The 24,292-nt window shown below is 49.5% G+C and overlaps 1 pseudogene; it reads left to right on the plus strand.

Annotated features, from left to right (window-relative positions):
* LOC119399459 (fatty acid synthase-like) overlaps nucleotides 1–24,292 on the plus strand; it is a 178,245-nt pseudogene that overhangs the window by 76,570 nt on the left and 77,383 nt on the right.

The raw sequence follows: 24,292 nt of genomic DNA on the forward strand, positions 1-24,292 counted from the left end.
AGCTGATGTCCCTACCGGCAATCTAGTAATGCGGGCATTTCTTGAAGTGGTAGTGTCATTTTAATCAACAGCCGCAACGATGAATAACGGGGAATGACACAGCCGGCCATGTGTGTGCCTGAAGTATATATGTTTCAAAACTGCAGTAGCGTGAAGGCAATCAAAACTAACCGACAGTCCTTTTACCTTACACTAAAGACAGCGCAGGCTATCGCTGGATTAATTCTTAATTATTCTTTCATTCACCGTCCTATTTACTCTAATTTCCAAGTGATTCACCTAAAGACACACTTGATGTACTCTAGTGATCCCTCCTAAATGACGTTTGGTTCACTTTTTGTCCATAATTGTCACTTCAAAACACTTGGCACACCCTTAGAACTTCCATACGTTCATGCCACCAATGACAGATTATTGAGCCGAAAGTCATATATTTCATGGAAATGTGGCTTTGAGCGTGTAGCGGCAGCAGCATCGGCGTCGCAAAGAAGAGGACGGAGATGCTCGCTCTTGCACGAGGCAGGTGCCGCTGCGACGAGCCTGCGCGCGCTGGCGTTCGAAAGCAATAGAGATTAAAATACCTCTGATCAAGGCGGTCGTGTTGGCTCGCTCCCTCTCTGCTAAGGCCGAGTCTTCGCCGGTCTGTGAGGTCGCCCAACGCCACAAGTGGAATCCGCGGCGACGACACGAAACTGTCCACAACTATAACGGTAACACACGGGAGTGTGGTACCGTTATAACGGTACCACACGCTAGCCGGTCGCTACCTCGTATTTGCGGAAGCGTGAACCCGATGTAAGAAGAGGATACGTAACACCATCCTAGGCGCCAATCATCCTCGGAGCACCATCATGCTGCAGATGTCATGGCAAGCTTCCGCAGGGCGGCTCCAACAGCTTGCATAGTTTAAAGGATTTCGTGAGAACGCAGCATTCATGTCGTGACTGCTTACCTACGAAGCTGTGATCGCGTTTCTGCTATATGCGATGTGCGCTAAGGTCCAGCGTTCGCCTTGCGCATTCACGTTCTTGCTGTCGACGCTTCAACACTTGCTCTTCAGAGGATTGGGCACGGCGTCATCGACAGTATTCGATTGTCCCTTACAGTCCAGCTCACAAGCTGTTTTGCCGCAACTGTGGCGGCTACAGCGTTTCTTAGCCACTAGGAAAAGCGAAAATTATTCACGATGTATTCATCTCCTCCACGCGGTATGCTTGGCGTCCGCATAGTGTCCGAGCTCGAACGGTGGGCGACTAAAGCGAGCACACAGCAGCAATCAACGCTCTTACCGTTCGGCAGCAAAGGCAGGATCACAAAAAAAACATAGCGGCACCCATCGAAGCTGGCTGCTTCCGCCTCGAATTTATTAAGTCGACGTCACGTGCTGTGTAGCCCGTAAGTTCTAAACCAATGCTTGTGTTTGTGTTATATTTGCATGCTGGCGCATCGACAGCAATACACTTCTGTCTATTTCGCACTGCTTCCATGATTGATTCTCGAATTGTCCTGTACAAGGCCTAGCAGGCGTCGCTGAAGAAAGAGCTGATCACAATACTGATGCCAATAATGAGACCTGACGCCTTTTGCTCAGCGTGAGACCACAGAAAGCGATAGCCGATTACACCGCTTGTTCGATGTTGTCAGGACAGCGGGCAAGTAGCAAGCGCGAGTTCGGTTCCAAGCGGGCGGTCGCGTGTGCATGGGCTATCTCTTATTGCTTAACTTGGTACCCCAGAACGAAAAAAAAACAGGTTGTGATAGTGCCCTGCTGTTCAATATCACTTTTACATGCCGACAGCATTCCAAACTACTTTTTCTCTATAAGTAGATTTTTGGGATCGTGAAGTGTGAGTGGGGGGACGGCAATTATCATCGTGCGTACGAGACTTCTGCACTTTCATCAAAATACCCGCATGAGGCATACTTTGTGCATCTGGGCACAGCCATAACGTCGGAGTTGGGGAGCTTGGGGGGGGGGGCGGTTGATACAATCAGTCATAGCTTCAATAAGGTATGAAAGTCACATCACTACTACTTGATTGGATAGCAAATATATTGGAACTTGCTATCTAATCCTCATATACTGAGTGCCACACAACGGCATTGAGAATATCAGGATTGGATTTCGCTTTTGTGCGCCACTGTCTACGGGGAACAAAAACAAACTCGGGTAATACTCGGCTTTACGCAACGTAGCACAATCGCCGTCATTTATTGGCATGGACACAGTACATGCCAAAGTCAAAAGCATGTGAAGAAGCTTTGAGGGACTTAGGCTTCTTAGTTACAGTATAATATGTTTATATATGGGAGGTCTTAGTTGCGCTGAGCGCTATTGTACATATATACGCGTAGTATTTTAATAAACAAAGTACCCGAACATTCATATTGAACATAACGGTTGTGGTGAACTTGCAGGGGAAGGAAGATATCACGGAAATCGACATCGAAGCTCACAGCGAGGACAAGTACCTCGTCGGTCACCAGCCAGATGGCCGTATCGTGTTTCCTGGTTCTGGGTACTTGTACCTCGCTTGGCAGTTTTTGGCCAACCACTATGGAAAGGATGTAAACGTGGCGCCTGCTATCATGGATGACGTGAAAATGAAGCGTTTCACCATCCTGCCTCCAACGGGTAAGGATTTCGTTATACAAGCACTCCCTTATTTCATTTTATTTCTTATTCCATAGTTTAGGTACAGTCGTACATTACAGAACGGAGAAGCAATGGTAGACACAGTTACAATATATAACTCTTAGTGTCCTGATCGCATATTTGTCCTATGCTTTCCTTGGCTTTATTATCTGTCGTTTTTATTAGGTATTAATTAGGAAAGAAAACGAGCGCTTGGTCCTCTCCCGTTCTTTTGTTCGTTACCAAATGCTTAAAATATGTTCGAAAGTTGGGTTTGTTACCCACAGGTGGAAAGTTGTTCCTTTGTCCACTATGCTTTCATTGGCTTCATTGTTCTTGAGCCTCTATATGCTGTCTCTAGCGAAGCAACGCACACTCTTTCGCCTCCCTTTCTTTCATATTTGAATTTACGTACAAATTCAGATAAGCAAAAAATTTCTGAAGAAACTTTGGAGGAAATATGGTAGGCAAGCATGTGGAAGTCAACAGTTAATGAAACGAATAGAGTGAATTATACAGGAAGTAATAATTTATTAGCGCATAGAATACGTGGAAGAAAAGATGGCAAACCTGGCGTGGAAAATTGTAAGAATCGTAAAAAGTAGGCAACCATGACAACAATATCAGAATATATGGCATAGAAGTTACAAAATTACATCGAATGCATAACCTAAGAACTATGACATGGAAGCAGTTATTGCACAGAACATATAAATCACCAGAATAATTATACTAATAATGTTTGAAGTGTTTTTTAAACGTTATCGGTGCTAGTAATGCATGTGAGCTATGTGGGTAAAATGTTCCATTGTTTCTCCTTGTGGATAAAAATTTAATATGGAACGCCGATGGTGCTGCACTGCGGAATATTTACCCTTTCGAAGAGCGTGGTTATTCGACGCCATAAATGGTCCATCTCACGTGTTCCCCGCGGCCACCGGTGCACAACTCGTGAGGTGCCTTGCATAGCGACTCTTATTGTGGCTCGATAGAAACGCGCCCAATCATTACGCTGGAGTTTTGGCGCTTGTATTTTAACGAGCCCGTGAATTCTAAGTATTCGTGTTTAATAATTTTGTGATTATCTATTGTGCTTCGATGCAAGCGCAACGTGTGTTGCGTGGTTACCGCCGGACGTGCATACATGGAAAGAATGCACGGCGTTATTGAATGATTGCAAGGCAACCCTATTGCAAAACCCAGCGCCACTGGGTACCAGCGTCCAGTGCCATGCCTGATTATGGGCCCAGCGTCGCGCTGGATACTGGGCCGCTGGAGCGGCGTTTTAGTGGGAGGCGCTGGGCACTCAAGCGCAAAACGGCTCTACAGCGTTAGAACAGCGGTGCCTACGTTCCCTACATAAATATATTACTAAAAAAAGTCATATAGAAAGCATTAGTGCAATAAAAAAAGAAAAAAAAGCCGTACTAAAAAAAAAAACTCTACCACGAGGATTCGAACTCGCCACCTCTCAATCTCCAAGCCAGTACTCTACCACTGCGCCACGCTTTTTTTTTTTCTTTATTGCCTGCTTACAGACACGCTGAAACACGTGAACACCGCTGTAAAAGAGCTAGTCAATACAGTGAGAAAGCGTTTCGTTTCATGTTTGGGTGTCGTGCATTAAAGGAAGACGCGATCTTCCTTTCCAGATCACGCTTGCTTCTTTATTAGACACAAACAGGGGTGGCCGGCAACGAATGAAATGCCCAAAATGGGAAGAGCACTAGGTTTCTTTAAGCATTCCCGTTTTAACTCCGAAAATTATCAAATGGATCGAGGAGCCGTGTACAGTTTGACGGCTGTTACTGCCGATTTTTAATAGCTGTTTCTTGCCCTTACTAATGATAAACATGTACAGAAGCTTTATGATGACTCGTTCGATAAACACGCGCCTACATGAATTCATACTGAGTAGTTTTGTGGCGCGATCAACGATATTACTGCGGGGCGGGCTTGTCTGTATTCTGACTTCCACTTCTAGCGATACCTACAACTATAAAACCGCTCAGCAAAACAAATACATTTAGTTGAAAAAGAGATGCCGGTGTGTTAGTTCACTAACGCGTACCAGTTGACAGGTATGTGTTCTGACGTATGAGTCAGAGAAGTACCGGCGAGTGCGGCCGGCTGCTTTCAGTGAGCCTACGTACGTTTCTGAAAGCGCGTCGCATCGATGGTCATCGCTCCTTGTGCGAACACCGTACACGAGAAAAAATGGTTATTTTGGTTAACGAATGTCCAGACTATACTTTACAGTAAATCTTACACGTTGGAATTGCGTGTACTTAAACCAAGAAGCGCCGGTGGCATGCACACGGACTCGGCCGGTACGCTAGGCCTAACGCTCGCTGGGAGCCGCACTGGGTAGGACCGATCTCGGCGCAGATGAGTTGCGATGGTTGAAGTTTCTGCATTTTAGCCTCGAAACCTTTGTAACTGATACCTAACGTATAGCTGAAGTAAGTGGAAGTGCAAGAATTGCGCGAGATGCGTTTCTGGTGTGGCGATATCGAACGACGGCTGTTTTTCTGGCCTCCGTTGGGAGAGGTCGCGAAGCCAGAGGTCATTTACTTCTTGCCAACCGCACGGCGATGTAACGATTTGCTCTGTATGTTCAGACCAACGCCTTCAGACTTAGAAACATTACAATATGAAGTCATAACCGCAACACATCACGGATGAAAAAATGATATATATGATCGGCATGCACCAATTGTGTATTCATTGCTGCTACGTGCTCCGCAAAAATTGACGACGTTATTGGCATTGCATGAATAAAAAAAAAACGTGGTAGAAAGTAAAATGATCAGTGTTGGCTGCTTTGGGTTATTACCATATTTTTCTTCACATTCGACAGGGAAACAATAAAAGTGACCGTGATTTCACATATATATGTATATCGTATCACGTATATCACGGAAATAGTGCGCATCTCCTCGTCTTTCTCTGCCAAGCTAGAATTTGTGACACATGTTTGAGACCCGTTAGGATAGCATCTATCAGTACCATCGAATCAGACATTCGATATTCAACGATACCAAAGCATTCTGCCGCGCACGATACTGAAAGCAGCGCGCGGCACTGGCAGAACAGTGGAGGCTCCAGTATGTGCCATCGCACGCCAGTGAGAATTCCAGCGTCTCCAGCGCTTCCCAGTGAGCGCCAGCGTCACAGCGGCAAAGCCAGTGGCTCTACCAGTGCGACCCAGCTCTTTCCCAGTGCTTTCACCGGGGTCCCAGTGAATTCGAGCGTATACCAGTGTTCCCAGTGCGGTCCAGCGCCAGAAAACGTACTGGTATCACGCTCGGGGTACTGGAACGGCGCTGGTTTTTGCAATAGGGAATGAACAAGGCATCAAATGCATTGTAGTGGTCTGGTGTTAAATTTATGCCTTTCGGCTCACATGTAATAATAAGCGTACCAGAGAAAATCACCGTTAGTGGTTACGATGCAGTAGTTGTGGTGTTTGGCTGCTGACCAGATAGCCGCGGATGCGATCCAGACGCGGCGGTCGCAATTCGATAGAGGCGAAATGCTAGAGGGCTGTGTACTGTGCAATTTTTGAACACCAGACTCTTTTAACACGAAAGTGTTTTATGCCGGGGTCCACCAAGACTTCAATGACGTATTTCCGTCACGGAAATGACGTAGAAAAAGTTACATGTGCAGATGACAAAGAAAAGAAGTTCCGTCAGCCGGCATCGAACCGACGACCGCTCGGTCCGCAACAATAGATGCCGGGCGCACTATCCACTGCGCCACGGTCAAAGACTCTAAAGGCTTTACAAACGCGCCTTTACAAACGGACGGCGGGGTGGTGTTGCCCTGTGGGAGCGGAAAAGTAAAGTAATTCATCAATAATTACTGCAGCCTCCGCGATTAGTACCTGCAACGCGTTACACGTTCATCCCATTTGGCGCGTTTTCAATAGAAGTGCAATTTTGTCACTGCCTTAACACACCCGGAGGTGGCGACCTTAACCCAAGCGTCGTAAAAGCGTCGGCCTTGGTCATAGCATCAGGCTAATCAAACCAAAAATTGGCCGCGTATCTGCGTGCTTCGCTGCAAATGTTGTGTAGTGACGATAGAAGAGGCGCTGTGTGAGATATGGACGCCATCTGGCAATAGGGAAACATGAGTGCTGCGTTGCGTGCTGGTAGTCCCGGCGCAGCAGCAGGCGAAGACCGGCGGTGACCAACGCGACCGGTGGGTACGCCAGCCAGCCCGAACACGCGGTTTGGCGCGAAGCGCTGAAGCAGAAGAAACGTCCGCACTCAACGAGTACTCTCCCTACACTCTTTTATTTACACGTCGCCTGGGTGAAACAGGAATGCCAGAGCGGCGCCCACAACCGGCAGCCTGAAGGCCGCCCACAACGCTGCTTTTTCATTTTTTAAATATTTTTTAGGGGCGAAGCTCCTTAAGGCGGCACCCGTTCGTCCCTCGTCGTGCTCGTAGTAGTGAGTAACAAGTCTTACCCTTTGACCTCCAAGGTGGTGCCGGTGGGAGATTTCTCCTGTGCGTTGTTGAACAATAAAAAATTCGCAGCGTGCGCGTTAACTAAAAGCCGAATTCTTCTGTCTCTGTAGAAGTGTAAGTGTTAGCTAAAAGCCGACTTCTTCTGTCTCTCATTCCCATTAGCAGCCATTGTTTACCTCAAAGGTAGTGCCTGGTGAGATTTCTCCTGTGCGTGATTAAACAATAAAAATTTTGTTCAAAACGCCGTTGATTGATGAAATAAACCAACGAAAGACGCCAGATGTTTTGTAAAAACAAAACGAAAGAACGCCAGATCTTTCTAAAGCAAAACGAAAAAGACGCCAGCTGCTTAACGAAAGACGCAAGGTGTTTTCTAAAGCAATGGTTTTCTAAACAATGAAAATTCACAGCGTACATGTAAAATTAAAGTGAGCTGCAAGTCGTCATAACTCATCGAACATTTAGTATAAACGCGCCCGATCTCACGTCGGTGATGATGTACTGGGCAGAATTCACGGAAGATTCACGGTTTACCGATGAACCTCCGCAGCTTCGCCCACTCATCATCATTCACTCCGTGGATATGCTGTGATTTTTTCACCTTCTTGGCGTTCTCAAATCTAAAGTTTTTCAACACCAACCCATGGCATTCGTACAGTGTAGCACAGAACCGAAACCGAAACACAACAATGAGCTCGTGTGGAGGGCACGGAGGAAGGCAAATTTCAGCGCAGCTTAAGAAACTTGGGTCCTTAAAATTACGTATGTATGCATTTTCTATTAAAGGAACACGCCATCTGATACTTACCTAATGATGTTGCACCTCAGATATGCATGATATTTACTTTTTGATCGACAACGTTCACAAGTATGAACAGCCGTACCAGTTCAAGAAGGCTGGCCCTTGGGCAAGTGGTTCAACTTTGACCGAGTGGCTGAATCGAGGGACGTGCCGACAAACAGAAAGACAGACAGACAGAAAGACAGACCAAAATTTCTCCGTTTAAGTATCCCAAGAAATACTATCGTCTTTAAAATAGCTCTGCGACGCGCGCCTGCCTCGCCTGGCTGTAACACCGTGTTCCCCGCCTACGCGCTCGCCCCGAGAAAAATTGCGGCCAGGCTACCGGGGCGGCTCGACGCGCTTTGCGTTTCCTCTAGTGCGGCCGTCGTGTTCACATTTTAACATGCCGCAGAGGCGACCAAGTTTTGCGTCCAATATGCAACGCTCTTCAGGCGATCACAACTCGTTATCTGATTACGCTTTCTCCGTTAACTATTACAGCTACAGCAAGGGTTTGTTTAATAATTGAACATGCACGTTAGTCGTCTGCATGCAGATGTACCATCAAGCATCAAAGTGGGTGCGTGCACGTTAAACGCTCCTATAGCTGCCAGGCGTCAATAAACATTGTGCAACCTCTCTTATATCAATGTACAGTAAACATTGTTACTTCTATAAGGGCACGTTTTACTTTCGTGTTATTCCGATTCCTGCGACGGAGGGATCAAGCATATTTTTTTTTTAATTTCCCTAGCCCTCCACTAAGGCAAACCTCATAATATTATCGGGATTTTGGCGTGTACCCCAGCACTACCACACGTACACTGTGATCACTCTGTATGCCATTTGCGTTTCATAAGTCCTTTTTGACATGCATGCGATGTATCTTTGAAGGTTTTGCGGAAATGGTTTCTTATCAGTAGATAAGTATTGCATGTCCGTTCTGAAAGTTCGTGAAAGCCAATTCCACTCTCATTTTTTGAATGGCGGCAGTACTTCTTATATGATTTAGTGTCTTCGTTTAGGCGCTCTGTTGTCCAATTAACGAAAAGCTGCAGTGATATTAGGCACTTCTAGAGTCCTTAGCTGTCCTATAGTTTATTCTGATCACATTACCTTATTCTCTTTGGTAATTCATGACTTTATTCAGCGATGTATCTTAGGATTCTTTAAATATTTTTTTTTCTTTTCCTGAAAAAAATTACATTAAGGTGTTGCTTTATCCTTAAGACTAGAGTCCTTGCATTCCCACTTTCTCGACAACTCGGCCTTTCGATAGCGTCTTTTATCATTATTTTTTTTTCTCTCAGCATGAAGAATGCTTCATTTCTGAAGGACTGGGATTTTATATACGTTATGGTAAAAGTATGGGAAATTATGTACTTTATAGCATCATCGACAAATATTTTTTACTGGCTGACAAAGGTTGGTTTATTGCCTGCGGCTATCATGATGCCATAATAGGTGCAGTCAAGAAACGAATATTTGTGCAGTGATGTCATGAAAATATGATTGCCCGGTCCTTGATAATTTGAGGTATCTTTGTAGAATGGTTACAAAATGCAATAATAGAGCCAGGCGAGTGAAATCTGTTGGATAATGCAGACAGCCACCTTGGGCAGTACAGATAATTTTTTTGTTTTGTAATTAACCAATTTGTTAGTGTTAAATTAACTATTTTAACTAAGCTGCTAACCATTGACTTTAGGCGAAAATGTGGCTTGCAATGTTCAAGAGGGTCCTCAGAAAGGCCCACTGCATTATTTCCGATAGCCGAGCGGGCGCGATAGGCCTGTGTTGCGGCTTTGCAGTCTGTGTAGACTGTTGTGCGTTCCGTGGTCGCCAGAGCTAATGCTATAGCTACCTGTTCTGCATGGTCTGCATCTGTGTTGGTGAGTGTTAGAGAAGTGGAGTGTTCGCCTTGAAGCGGCGTAACCGCCGCGACGAAGTGCTTACATTTGATGTATTTAGCGGCGTCTACGAAAGCTACCGAATCGGGCACTCCAACGGCTGTTTTGAGGAGGGAGGCTGTTCTAGCCTTACGTCGGCCGTGGTTGTATTGCCGGTGCATGTTACGTGGGAGCGGGGGAACGATGAGGCATTCTCGAAGCTCTGACGGCCGCATGCACTTCCTTTGGATGATGATTGCAGAGCTCATTTTGAGGTAGGCCAGGAGTTGCTATCCCGCCTCTGTCGAGGAGAGTCGAGCAATCTGGCCTAGCTTCTGGTCCTCGGCAATCTCACTGAAAGTGTTACGGAGGTCTAGTGCCATGAGTTCCTTCGTGTTGGTTTGAGTGGGGAGTCCGAGTACCTGTTTGATACTCTCTCTAATGCGCACATTAAGGTTGTTCTCATCCCCTTTGGTTCAGGGGTGAGTTACGGCTACATAATTAATCTGGCTCATGAGAAAAGCATACATGAGACGCCGTAGATTTTCTTCCGATAGTCCGCCTCGTGTGTTGGCGACGCTTTTGATTAGTTTAGACATGCAGTGTGGTTTAGTGGCTATGCGCTCTATGCCGAGTCTGCTCCTGCCGTCTTCCTCCAGGATCACTCCTAGTATACGAACCGAAGTGACTTGTGGTATTTGCGTACCGTCTTCTGTGTATACAGAGGTGGGTGAGTGGGGAAGTCATTTGGGACCTAGTTTCGGTCTGTAGAGCAAAAGTTCAGACTTTTTGGCCGAAAGCCGTAATCCCGTCTCTTGAAGGTAGGCCTGTACCTCGTCTACCGCCGTCTGTAGACAGCGTTCGATGTCGCCGTCGCTGCCACCCTCACACCACATGGTAATACCATCAGCGTAGGAAGCGTGGCCGAGGGAACCTATTGAGCTCAATTCTCTCGAGAGAGCGCTCAAAGCTAAATTGCAGAAAAATGGTGAGAGACCTGCTGCCTGCGGTGTGCCTGTGGATCTCAAGTCGTACGTCTTGGAACGCAAACACCCTACAAAATTAGCAGCAAGTGTCGCAATACGCACACTACGTGCTCTATGTTTCGCCTTGTGTTTCGATAAATGACCCTTGCGTGTAACGCATACAGGTATGCAAATTGGAGCGCGACAGATAACTTAGCGGTCTGATCACCGATAACGGGAAATACAGCAGGCACTGCGTGTTCACGAAGGAAACCGGGCAGCAGCAATACTGATCCATGCCAATCCAGCAAGCACACTACTCCGAACCGTTGCCCAGCTTTCTTATGCAGAAGAGATGGGTCGCCAGGCGCACGCGTTTTGCTATTACATCCTTGAACACCACATCGTTTCCGCGACTACCGACAAAAGCGCAAGGCTTTCCTCGGTAATCGTGGAATATTAGCCGCGTGGTCCCGTTGCCCGTTAACATCGTAATCAACGTGTTCAAATTTTACCCGCGTCGTCCCGTCGCCCGTTAACGCCGTAATCAACACGTTCACCAATGATGAACCGCACCACGCAGATCTGCCCACAACAAAAATCAAATTCTCACTACAGTAATTCAGAGAACGCATGCAACTGCGAAACACAAGAACACGTGAGGGGGCGTGTAGTCGCCGACGAACTTTACGAGCACACCTTTCGATGCACCGTAAAGGCTACACTGAATAACAATGACGTGCGCCTCTCTTCTGGGGGCGCTAAGAAAAAAGTTTTCCTAATAATTAAACACTGCCATACATTCTCGGCACATTGGACCTACATAATATTGTTCGGGAAATAAATGTCACTTGTAAAACATAAAGATTGCTTCGATTTTGAATAAAGCGTGGTTTCTCGCTCTTAGTGTTCGTTCCCTCCAAACATACTCGCGCTTCAATTGCAGCACCCATAACTCCCTTCGCTGATGTCGTTGGCAATAGGTTCTGAACCGCTTTTCACCCGAACCTTGGCGACCTATTTGGATCGACCTTGCAATGTCTGTTATTATAACTGATGTGCGCAACGCAGGCATGGACGATTCTGCTGCTTGCCTGCCTGTGTTCCGTGTCTGAAAGCCGCTTGCTGTGGCCGACACAGTGGCCTCATCGCTCCAGGTTTCGGAAAGTGCTAACACGCCAGTTTCTGTGAGCACAGTATCTTTTTCCAGGTTGTGAACGTCCGCGAGCACAGGCTATACGTTGGGAGCGGCGAGCGTTCGGTGATTGTCGTGGTTGCGGCATCGAATAAAGGCGCTAGCCCGGTCCAAGACATGTCTAGAGGCCTGCTTGCTAGCCGGGTCATGTCTGTGACAAACGGTCTGTCCATTCAGCCAGCGACATGTCAGAACCTGGAGTAACCCTTTGCGTTGGTGACGTATAGACCGTCAAGGCTGGTAGACCTGGAAAGTGCTACGTAGACCAACTTCAGTGGATGGCGCTTATCGCATCCGTAGACTACCCGGGCGTATGTGCCCTGTTGCGACTGATATATAGTTACGAAGTTTGCTTGCGCAAGGGGAAGGTGTCCCCTTACATGGTCTCCTCTTACAATGTGTGCGCAAGGTGTCCTGTTACGCGAGATATATTTTGGGCTAATATCATGATTTTCCTATTTTGCATTACCACGGGCGCCCATTTCAATTGTGTTGAGGGGTCTGTTGTTGTGATGTGGTTCGCCCTGTCTCGGACGACAACGCCTACCGTGGACATTGGAAACTGAAGCGTCACGCTCGATGTACCACAAGATGCACATGTTTCCATTGACAAGGCGGTCGCTCACATCGATGTTGGCCGTAATCATGTACGGCTTGCCCATGCTTAGATACATTGAGGCCCGCAGGCCACCCCTGTCACTTGCGTTAATATTGTCACGTGGTCGTGACGTCGACGAAGGCAGCAGTCAGCATGTCCAACATGAAACTCTTTATTAGGCCGAACTTGTGGCCGGGAAAATGAAACTCCAGCTTACAGCAATGAACTGATAGCGGCGAACAGAGCGTCGACCGTCGATCAACTGACAAGCGGTCAAGCGCGTCGCCTTCTATACAGGCGCTATCGAACTTTCCAGCAATATCGCTGGTGGCGGCGTTATCTCTAGACAAAGCTGGAACATTCGCGTGCGGGGCGCAATCTTAACAAAACGATCTACTACAATCATGAAGCTTCTCGAACACTGCTTCGCGGACAGCGTCGAGCGTTGATAACCGTCCCTGCCGGTCAAACCAGAATACATCAAAACAAGACAAGTGGGCGTGGCATTGCCCCCCTCTGAAAAAGCATCGTCCCGATGCTTGTGAAAGAACATAGAGGAGAAAGAAGAAAAAAAACAAGTGCATATACAAATAAATTACAATAACAAAGGAAAAAAAATAGAGTCCCCGGGTTCGCTAACGCGCAAAAAACGGCTTAAGGCGCACGATATGGACAACTTGAGGTCGTGCGCGGCGTCGCTGGGAGTTCGTGATGCCGTCCGGAATGACCTCGTAGTCAAGCGCGCCGAGGCGTCGAAGAACCTTGTATGGCCCGAAGTATCGCCGAAGGAGTTTTTCGCTAAGCCCTCGTCGGCGTATCGGCGTCCAGACCCAGACACGGTCGCCGGGCTGGTATTTCACGAAGCGTCGTCGAAGATTGTAGCGACGGCTGTCGGTGTGCTGCTGGGTCTTGATGCGCAGGCGGGCGAACTGTCGAGCTTCCTCAGCACGTTTTAAGTAAGCGGCGGCGTCGAGGTTTTCTTCGTCGGTGACGTTCAGTAGCATGGCGTCGAGCGTCGTCGCTGGGCTCCTTCCATAGACCAACTTGTACGGCGTCATCTGCGTCGTTTCTTGGACGGCCGTGTTGTAAGCGAAGGTCACGTACGGAAGGACGGCGTCCCACGTCTTGTGCTCGACGGCGTGGCGGAAGAGTCTGGTCATCTCTTCTGTGGAGAGCACCACGTTTTCGTTTGGCAGCTGTGAACGGGTTTTAAGCAGCGCCTCGGCCCTCTCCTTGCGGATGACGCTCGTAAATGTAGCGAGGAACCTGGTGCGAAATGTGTCCCACGTTGTCAGGCTTCGCTCTCGGTTCTCGAACCAGGTGCGAGCGGCGTCTTGCAAGGCGAAGTAGACATGTCGTAGCTTGTCTTCGCTGGTCCAGTCATTGTAAAAGGCGACTTGGTCGTAGGCTTCGAGCCAGCTTTCCGGGTCTTCGAATGACGATCCGCGAAAGGTTGGCGGCTCCTTGGGCGTCCGCAGAAGGATCGGTGCGGGCGGCACAGCGTCTATCATCGTCGCTGTGGTCGAGGTCAGGGACTTTGTTTGCCTTATCTTTTCAGGTAGAGGCCCGTGCTGTGGCGGTAGACCTTGTTGTCTGCGGCTTGCTCGCTGCTCGGCCTTGGCGTCGACGTCTTCTTTGCGACTCGGGCTTGGTTCACGGCTTGACGGGGGCGTCCGGAACATGGACGAACATCACCTCCACCAGATGTCACGTGGTCGTGACGTCGACGAAGACAGCAGTCAGCACGTCCAAGATGAAACTCTTTATTAGGCCGAACTTGTGGCCGGGAAAATGAAACTCCAGCTTACAGTAATAAACCGATAGCGGCGAACAGAGCGTCGACCGTCGATCAAGTGACAAGCGGTCAAGCGCGTCGGCTTTTATACTGGCGCTATCGACCTTTCCAGCGATATCGTTGGTGGCGGCCTTATCTCTAGACAAAGCTGGAACATTCGCGTGCGGGGTGCAATCTTAACAAAACGACCTGCTACAGCCATGAAGCTTCTCGAACACTGCTTCGCGGACAGCGTCGAGCGTTGATAACCGTCCCTGCCGGTCAAACCAGAATACATCAAAACAAGACAAGAAGTGGGCGTGGCAATATTGGCCACCTTGGTCAAGGCATCGCTGTGTACCTGCTCGTTCTTATGAGCAGTTATCGCATGCGGGATGACATAACACGTTGTATGCAGCGTCGAGGCAACGTTCGTTATAGCGTTTGACGTCCGCATTGCTGTAGTATAACCGTATTGCTGTAACGGCGGCTTCTTCGCGTGTCACAAAAAGGTTCTCAATTAGTCTGACGTCATACTCAGTCAGCATGAGGCCATCGCCAAGCCTCATAAGAAATGAAGAGAACATGCGTCATTCTGGCGGACCACGTGGACCAATGAATGACATTCAATCGTCTTCCAGGAGAGTTCTGCCTTCAGCTGCCCCACATGCCTTGCATTTATACGTGTATGTTCGTGGTTGCTGCGTTGATTGAGACTGATTTGGTGCCTAGGCGCATGACATGAGCAGTGGTATGCGGGTATGTGGGGATAAAGGGTTCCATGACGTACGCGACAGGCGTTTTGCGCCATCCATATCATGACCAGTGAATCGTGTTCATGCAGTGATCATCTCCTATGCCAATCTTGGTATATTGAAAGTTATGGAAACGACCTGGAGAGGACGCAGACGTAGGCGGCAAGATAGATAGATAGATAGATAGATAGATAGATAGATAGATAGATAGATAGATAGATAGATAGATAGATAGATAGATAGATAGATAGATAGATAGATAGAAACGTTGAAAGCGCATGCTTCGCATTTAAAAGGGCGTCCTTTAACAGCTCAATTTAAAGGAACATGCAACTGAGCGATATGACACACTTTGCTGGGGAAGAAAAACATGACACCCGACTTTTGAAACCCTCATCTACAACTTAGAAGGGTGCCAGATCGGGCTAGTTGGTGCTCCATGGTCAGAAACGTAATAGCGTGGAAGCAACACAAAGGACAAGGGACGCAGACAAGGACTGACTTTCAACTCAGGCTTTATTGTAAAATGAAATATATATATGTATATATATATATATATATATATATATATATATATGTATATATATATATATATATATATATATATAATATATATATATATATATATATATATATATATATATGTATTGTAACGAATGAGACAGAGACAGCACCCTTGCTGCAGGCCGGCTGTTCTATTCCCTGAACCTCTTCTTCCTCTGCCTCGATCTCACTGCCCGCGCGCCCGAACATCGGAGTCTTTGTCATCACACTCGGCCATGACTGCAAGCGCGCGGAGCTGCCGGCAGTGTCTCTGGTGGGCGGCTTTGGCTGCATCGCAGTGGACGGTCCCGGCCACACTGTGACTTGGCTCGTGGACCTGCCGTAAGTGGGTCTGGTGGGCGACCCTGGCTGCATCACAGTGGTCGATCTCGGCCATGCTGCAACGTCATCTGACCGGTAAAACATGCTTCTGGCTGCCGGGTTTGGCTTTGTTGCAGAGGTAACGGCGGCCGCATGCCCGGAAGAGGATGCCGGAACAGCATCCGAGGAGGCCCCGTGGGAGGTACTTGGGGTGGCTTCCTTTCTGTTACATCCGCATGATTGTCAGAATCGGAAAGACCGTCCGGAGAATCGTTTCGATTATTCTGTGGCTTTGGGAGGACTGAAAAATGCTTTTCTTCAGCCAAATTCTGCACGTTAGCAACGAGGCGCTCACTCTCTTTCTTTTCATCGATGCCCAACGGCTCTGGAGGTGGTATAGGTGGCTCTTCCGGCGCTGTGCTTCTGAGTTCCGCTGCTACATTATCTGGCTCACTTAGCACAAGGTGGCCATCTGCGCACCCGGCCAATTTTTGCGCTTGAAGTCGGGGATGTGGCTCCGACGAGCCTGAAGAGACGTTGCTGATGGCCATGGACTCGTCCGCCTCCTGAATCGGTAGGGTGTGAAGAACCAGAGGAGCTGGCACATCCAAGTCCCGAAGGGAAGATGAGCTTGGGGGACGCGTTACCAACTGCCGTGGAGAGAATGTTGTCTCGAGTTGTCGTGGTGGTAAGCTGCACTGTGCAGTAGCAGCCTCGAGGTGGTGCCCCTTCAGAGCTCCATCCTCGGTAGCGGTGAGGTTGGACTGGGTGGTGGCAGCGAGGTGGTAGTCAATTGGTCCAAAGGCAGCTATGAGCCTGGTGCTCCACTCGGCCCAGGATTGCTGGCGCACGCCTTCGTACCTGTGCCACGCCGCGGCACCATTCCGAAGGCGGTCAATGGCCACGCACCACTTCTGCTGGTCCGTCCAGCACTCGCGAGCTCCGATTGCGTTTACGGTCGCCACCCAGTCGACGGCGTCGTTCTGGAAACCGTGGAACTCCGGTAGTTCGCAGGCAGCCGGTGATTGTGATACGGTAGGCGAAACTCCGGAGCATGACGACGCCAACCAGCCGAGTTGGTATGAGAGCTCCGTGAGGGCATACCGCAGCTCTCTGCGGCTCTCGGGTGAGCTCTCTTCATGGTCTTGCAAGGCGGCGGCGGCCAACGCGGCACCGAGCGAGTGCAGTGCTGGCAAGGCGGCGGGACACAGCACGGAGATTGACGCTGCCAAGCCGTTCACCGTGACTCGGAGTCGCGCGATGGAACGCAACAGCTCCGCGGCGCTGTCGGATGAGGCGCAGAAAGAGCGAGGACTCACATCCGCGAAGTATGCGGTGGTATCAGTACTCTCGACGGCAACATCCACGTCCAAGGAAGCCTGAACGGCGTCCCTTGGATGCTCACGCGTTGGAACAGTCCTGGGCACTGGGCGCATGTCACGGAAAGCGTATGCGGCATTCCCAGACGACAGGAACCCGTGCGGATTCTCAGACGAAGGTGATAGCATGGTTCCTGGCAGGTCGTACGCTGGAACCACCGAAGAGGCATGGACGCCGTCCGCGGATGATTCGATGCGTGGCGGCAGCAGCGGTCGAGTCGTGGAGTCCATGATCGAGGAATCGTGGACAGCGTTCCTTAGATGGAGTGACCCGCGCTGCCGACGACCCTCGATGCCAGGTGGCTTCATCTCCAAGGTTCGATTCGCGTCGTAGGCTGCGCCATTGTAACGAATGAGACAGAGACAGCACCCTTGCTGCAGGCCGGCTGTTCTATGTCCTGAACCTCTTCTTCCTCTGCCTGGATCTCACTGCCCGCGCGCCCGAACATCGGAGTTTTTGTCATCACAATATATATATATATATATATATATATATATGTATGTATATATATATATATATATATATATATATATATATATATATATTGTAGAAGAACGACAAAGAGACAGCACCCTTGCTGCGGGCAGGCTGTTCTATTTCATCCTCGTCCTTCTCTTCTTCGCCCTCGTTCCCGAGCTTCTGTGCCACTCTTCGTCACTACACTCGGCCACGCTGCAACTGGTCTACTCCTGCATGAAAAGCGCATAAGACAACGTCACGTTTGTCGACGGACGCAGTTCTTCATTCGCGACACATGCACAACAAAGTTATTCCGCTTTCTCTTGTCCGTGCGCGCATCAGAAGCCGTGGAACGTACTCGCCACGTGTTCTCTCCTAAGCGCTCGGAAATAATGAACGGACCTTCGTACTTTGGACGCAGTTTGTCTGAAGACGATGGAGCACCTCGCTGCAGCCACACCTCGTCGCCTATACTATATTTCGGCGCCGGGCGGTGGCGTCGGTCGTAGTAGCGCTTTTGCGCCTGCTGAGCTTGTGCAATCCTCCTGCGCGCCTCCATACGGATTTCGCGACAACGTGTCTGGCGTGCAACCGAACGCCCAACTTTGACGGGAGTGTCCAAACCGAATGTAGCATTCAGCTGCGGGAGCTGGCCGTAGACAATCTCGTAGGGGCAAGTTCCTGCAGAGCTGTGTGCCGCCGTGTTCACTGCGTATGCAGCCGCTTGAAGATGTTCATCCCAGTCAGCTTCCCCTCGTTTGTGATTCTCACAGTACGGTGCGAGACGATCCTGGATAGTCTGGTTCGACCTTTCCGTTAGTCCGTTCGCCTGTGGATGGTATGCCGACGCGAAGTGATGCTCAACTCCTACTTGCTGTAGGTAATTGCGGAGCTCGCGACTGCGGAAGGTGGTCGACCGGTCGGAAATCAACTTGTTAGGAAGACCGTGTCGCCATTCGAAGCGCTCTCTCAAGAATCGGATGACGTAGCTAGCAGCAAGCGAAGGCACGGCCGCGACCTCTACAAACTTTGACAAGTGATCCACAGCGAGTATAATATAACGATTACCCGCTGCCGTCATTGGAAGAGGCCCGATGTGGTCTATGCCCAACGTGTGGAATATTGTCTCAGGAGGCTTAATCGGTGTAAGAAATCCATGTTGGCCTCCGGAACGTCGTTTGTGTTGTTGACACACCTCGCAACTGGCAACATACGAACGCACACTTTTATACATTTTCGGCCACCAAAATCGTTCTTGTGCCTTGCGTAAGGTGGCTCGATAGCCGACATGTCGGCCAAACAAGTAATGGCGGAACTTTTCATCCACACTCCACACTACGGCCAAACACTCCAGTTCATTTGAATGATAATGACGTTCCGCGTCCGAGAGCTTACGACTGGCGTAGGAGATGACGCTCGTCACTCTTATCGGCCCAGTGACGACGATACAACGTACCATCACGTAAGACAAACTTGGCATTGTGTCCTGTATCCTCAATGGAATCTATAACGGATACGAGACCTTCATCGCCGCGTTGGGCCTTCGTCACGTCCTGTTGGGAAAACATGATCCAGCTTTCTGGATTCCGTGGGGAGGATTCCTCGATGGGATTTCGTGACAAAGCGTCCGCCAGCTGATTTTGTGCGCCAGCACGGTGACGGATGTCGTACGTGTAGTCCTGGAGCCGAACAATCCATCGGGCAAACTTGTGTTTGAGGTGCCGCTTCTGGAACATCCATGCGATCGCGGAGTTGTCTGTTACCACCGTGAAGTGTCGGCCAAACAAGTAATGGCGGAACTTTTCATCCACACTCCACACTACGGCCAAACACTCCAGTTCATTTGAATGATAATGACGTTCCGCGTCCGAGAGTTTACGACTGGCGTAGGAGATGACGTGCCCGCGCCCATTTGTGTCACGTTGAAGCAAAACTGCCCCTAGGCCAATCTGACTCGCATCAGTATGCACTTCTGTCACCCAATCTTCATTAAAGTGGCAGAGCACTGGACTATGCGTAAGCTGGTGTTTGAGGGTTTGGAAGGCGTTATCCTGCGAAGGACCCCATTGAAATTGAGCGCCTTTCTTCAGTAAGTCCGTGAGTGGGGCAGCGGTTGACGCAAAGCTCGGCACGAACTTGCGCAAGTATGACGCCATTCCGAGGAATACCTGGAGCTGTTAATAGATGTTGGTGCAGGGTACTTGGCTACGGCGTCTATGCGCTCAGGCAAGGGTCGCACGCCATTACGAGATATTTGATAACCGAGATATGATATCGTCGTCAACCCGAACTGGCACTTCTCGCGGTTAAGTCGAAAGCCGGTGTTATGCAACCTCTGCAGTACTGTGTCGAGATGCTGTAGATGTTGTTTTTCTGTTTCCCCGATGACTAGAATGTCGTCGAGGTAAACAACACAGGCGTGGTCTATCAACGTGCCCAACACCGTGTTCATGGCACGCTGAAACGTGCTTGGGGCAGTTCGCAGACCGAAAGGCATCCGGTTAAATTCGTACAAGCCAGATGGAGTCCGGAAGGCCGTCTTAAACTTATCTCCTCAGCCACGTTTATCTGCCAATACCCTGCTTTCAGGTCTAGTGATGAAAAGAACCTGGCATTTCGTACGGCGTCAATAGTATCGTCATTCGTGGCAGTGGGTACGAGTCTGGTATGGTGTGTTTGTTCAACTCTCGGTAGTCGACACAGAATCGGAGATTGCCGTCCTTTTTACGGACTAGGACAACAGGTGCTGCCCACGGGCTAGCAGACGGCCTGATGATGTTAGCGGCTAGCATTTCTTGCACCTGCTGGTCGATTACAGTCCGCTCTCGTTCGGCGTATCTACGTAACGGTATGGACACCGGCGGATGGTTGTCGGTTGTAATATGGTGCTCTAGCACGCTAGTACCGGGGAGCTGATCAGTAGTATCAGCGAAGAGCGACGCGTGCCTCTCGAGTATAGCGGGGAGTGTAAGTGGTGTTGTCAGCTCACCTGGCTGAGCCGGAGGCGTAATTGGGGCTACGGGACGGAGGCTGACGCTACTTCCTTCCACAGTGAGGCGCACATCCCCGGAGAGAAGGTAGTCGGCACCCAAGAGTATGTCTGCGGGCAAGTCTTCGAACACGGGCACCGAGGACAAGAACTTGTGGCCGGCCTCGGTGTTGATCTGCAGGTTTATGGCACCGACCGGTAGTACGTCACCACCGAGGCCCCGCAGCGGTGGCTCAGTCCAAGGCTGGAGATCTCCTGGGGCGTGGCGTCGAAGCAATGCCGTACGCTGTGCTCCGGTATCGACGAGAGCCGTCAGTTCTCCAATGCCGTCGACGGTGACCATGAGGGTTGGAAGTGGACGTGCTTGATATTGTATGGCTTGAGGCTGACTTTGTGGGCAGTTTTTATACCCATGCCCGAAGCGCCCACACGTATAGCATCCACGTCTCGGTGGACCCGGCTCCTTAGGGGAAACTGTAGCCGCACGCCGATGAGATGTGTCCTGCAACTCCACTGCCTGGCGTACAAAAGTGGGGATGTCGGCTGGGTGGGTGGTGGCGGACAAGACGGCCGCGTGCGTCGAGTCAAGGATCCCGTCGATGACGTACTGCCTGGCTGCTGAGGAGGTCCAGAGTATGCCGCAAGCTTGTAAAAGGGACAGCTTGTCGTAGATGTAAGTTGCGACGTCTTCAGTTGCACCTTGCCGGCGTGATCGCATGGTCATGAAACGATCGTCATAAGCGCTCGGAAGCGGCTCAAACGCGGACGTCAGGGCCGCGCTCCATGTCGGCCAGGTAGTGTAAGCGCTGCCTTCGAATCGATGCCATGCTTGGGCGGATCCTCGCAGACGTCCTTCGGCGACGGATTTCTTGATTGTGTCACTCCAACAGTGTTTAAGAGCAACCGAGTTTACGACGCTTACCCATCTCGCGGGGTCATCTTTAAACCCATGAAAACATGGAATTTCGTTCTCAGGGAACGATCCATGTGGGGCGCACCCAAAGCCGGATGTCTTGAGCTCTTGAGCGAACATCGAGAAGGCTTGGGAAATCGCTTCGCCGCAATCATGACGCGGAGCCGCCGTGGAGGCCTGGACGCCGTCCGTGGTCGGTGGCAAGTCCGTGAGTACTCGGCCACTTCGGAGTGTAGTGGACGCAGGGATGTCGGGGTCGGTAGTTCGCGACTGCGCCATTGTAGAAGAACGACAAAGAGACAGCACCCTTGCTGCGGGCAGGCTGTTCTATTTCATCCTCGTCCTTCTCTTCTTCGCCCTCGTTCCCGAGCTTCTGTGCCACTCTTCGTCACTACACTATATATATATATATATATATATATATATATATGCAGGCAGTGGGTGAATCAGAAAGAGTAAAGGTAGTCACGTGTCAACCAAGCATCAACAGAATGCACAGCATATGTACGGACATGAGAAGTGGAGACTGTATATTCTGTTGATGCTTGGTTTACAGTTGGAACGCTCCCGTCATCTCCTGCAAGCTGGTCTTCGCTACAGTGACACAAACAGTTATGACCGATGGATACATGACAACACATTCCACAAGACACTTCTTCACTTCATACACAACACCGGCCTAACGGCGCACATTTAACACAAATATACCCAACAAATATTATGCCTTAAGGGCAAGTCTATGTCGTAAATTAAAAAGAAGAGAAGTGGAGAAAAAGTAAAGACCAATCCTCCCCCACAAAAAATACAGAAAAAAATTTCACCCTCTCTCACTAAAGAGAACCATGTGGGGATGCGAAGAAGCGCATGGGTCGACTTAAAGTTCAGTTCATCACGGGCACCTTGCTCGATGTTAATGCGTCCTCGCATGTACAGCACTCCATGAATTCACTTGAGTTGCTGTTGCTGTTACTCGTCCCGAACTCTTGTTGGAGCACGCCACGCGGGTTCATCGCGCGTCTGCAGAATCTCGTTCCCCGACGCCATCACGTGATTGCTGAGAGTGTAAGGGGGAGAGGCCACAGCGTCTTACCCAGCCCCTTACACAGGCCCGAACGCGCTAGCACGTGCCAGCAAACGTGGTTTTGTCTGCGTTGCGCCAAGCTAGGACACCATACGGCAGCCCGGACCCCTAAAGCGCTCTGCACGTATTATCATCAAGGCGGTCGAAGAACAAGACGAAGAAGACTTCCCCTTCGCGCAAGCGCCCAGATGCCTATGGTAGGTTTTAGAAAGCGGACGGTCGCCAATGGAACTACGGACAAAGGCCAGCGCAAAAGCTGCTTCGCATCTAATAACCCGGGCGGTGAAGTCGCATGCGTCAACGCGCACCTTCCAAAATGAACCCTCTTTATCGCAAAGTTATACGGACGGCTTGCTCACGCATGATCAGCCCTCCCGCTTCATCTGAGCTGCTTCAACAATGATAAGGGTGCCCTCATTTTTGTTCCGGTAGAAAACAGAAGTGTTATCAAACGCAGGGTGACGACCACTCTGATCAAAACGACGAGGCAGAAAGCCATCCCTCTTGTTCCGGACGTTTTCTGAACGCTGCTCCGGACGTTTTTCACCCACTACCAGCATATATATACCTTTGGTTTCACAATAAATCTTAGCTGGAAGTCAGCGCTTGTCTGCTGCCCTTCTTGTCATTTGTGTTACTTCCGTGCTATTTCGTTTCTGATCGTGCATCCATAACTTCAGCGTACTAAAATTTAGAGCACGAGGGATTGCATGAAGAACACTGAGAAGAACTCGCAAGCCATATTTGTTGTTTCTTAGCACAGTAACTAGTGTATGTGCTGCACTCCTGTATAAAGGGTTAGCGGCTAAAGACCACATTTGTAAAGCTTTTCGTTGAGTGCCCAGAAGCTCACGCTTTGAGTCGCAACGGTGTGCGGATGTCAAGTGTAGTGACATATTTTAGCAGCGAAAGAGCATATACACAGAGCAAAGAAACACACAACGACAGGACGGGAAGTCCGTCCGGTCGTTGTGCGTTTCTTTGCTCTGTACATGTGCTTTTTGGCGGCTAAAATATGTCAGTAAGCAGGTGAAAGCTAGTCCAAAAACAGTCTTCTTAAAACAAATGTCAAGTTTGTCGCCCGAATGACAGCGTTATTTTTTTTTTCGATCAAGACAAGTCGAACGCCGCCGACAACTGGAGCTAAAGTCATCATGTTTAAACGTAGCAGCTCAAAAATAACATTTCATGGCCCATGCTTCTTTTTTACACGCGTAAAATATACTTTTTATGTAGTTTAGACATCATAACTCCACAGAGAACTTAAGTTGAAACGTTTCAGGTTGGTTGGCTGGTCAGACTGTGTTCATTGTCCCGAGAGCTGCGACTATAGCGAGCAGTGAGCCACTACCACGCTGAGACAGGCAGGCTAAGTCTGACCGCCACGTGGTGGGCTCTATGGATGACCCATAGCTGATCCCCGTTGTTGAGGCTTCTGATGCCGCCGCACCACTTGGGGTTGGTTGGCTCGATCGCGGTCCAATAACGGTGGGCATCGCCAGAGCATGTGCTCCAAATTAGCAACCTCC

The sequence above is a fragment of the Rhipicephalus sanguineus genome, chromosome 7, assembly GCF_013339695.2.
Source record: "Rhipicephalus sanguineus isolate Rsan-2018 chromosome 7, BIME_Rsan_1.4, whole genome shotgun sequence".
Taxonomy (NCBI): Eukaryota; Metazoa; Arthropoda; class Arachnida; order Ixodida; family Ixodidae; genus Rhipicephalus; species Rhipicephalus sanguineus.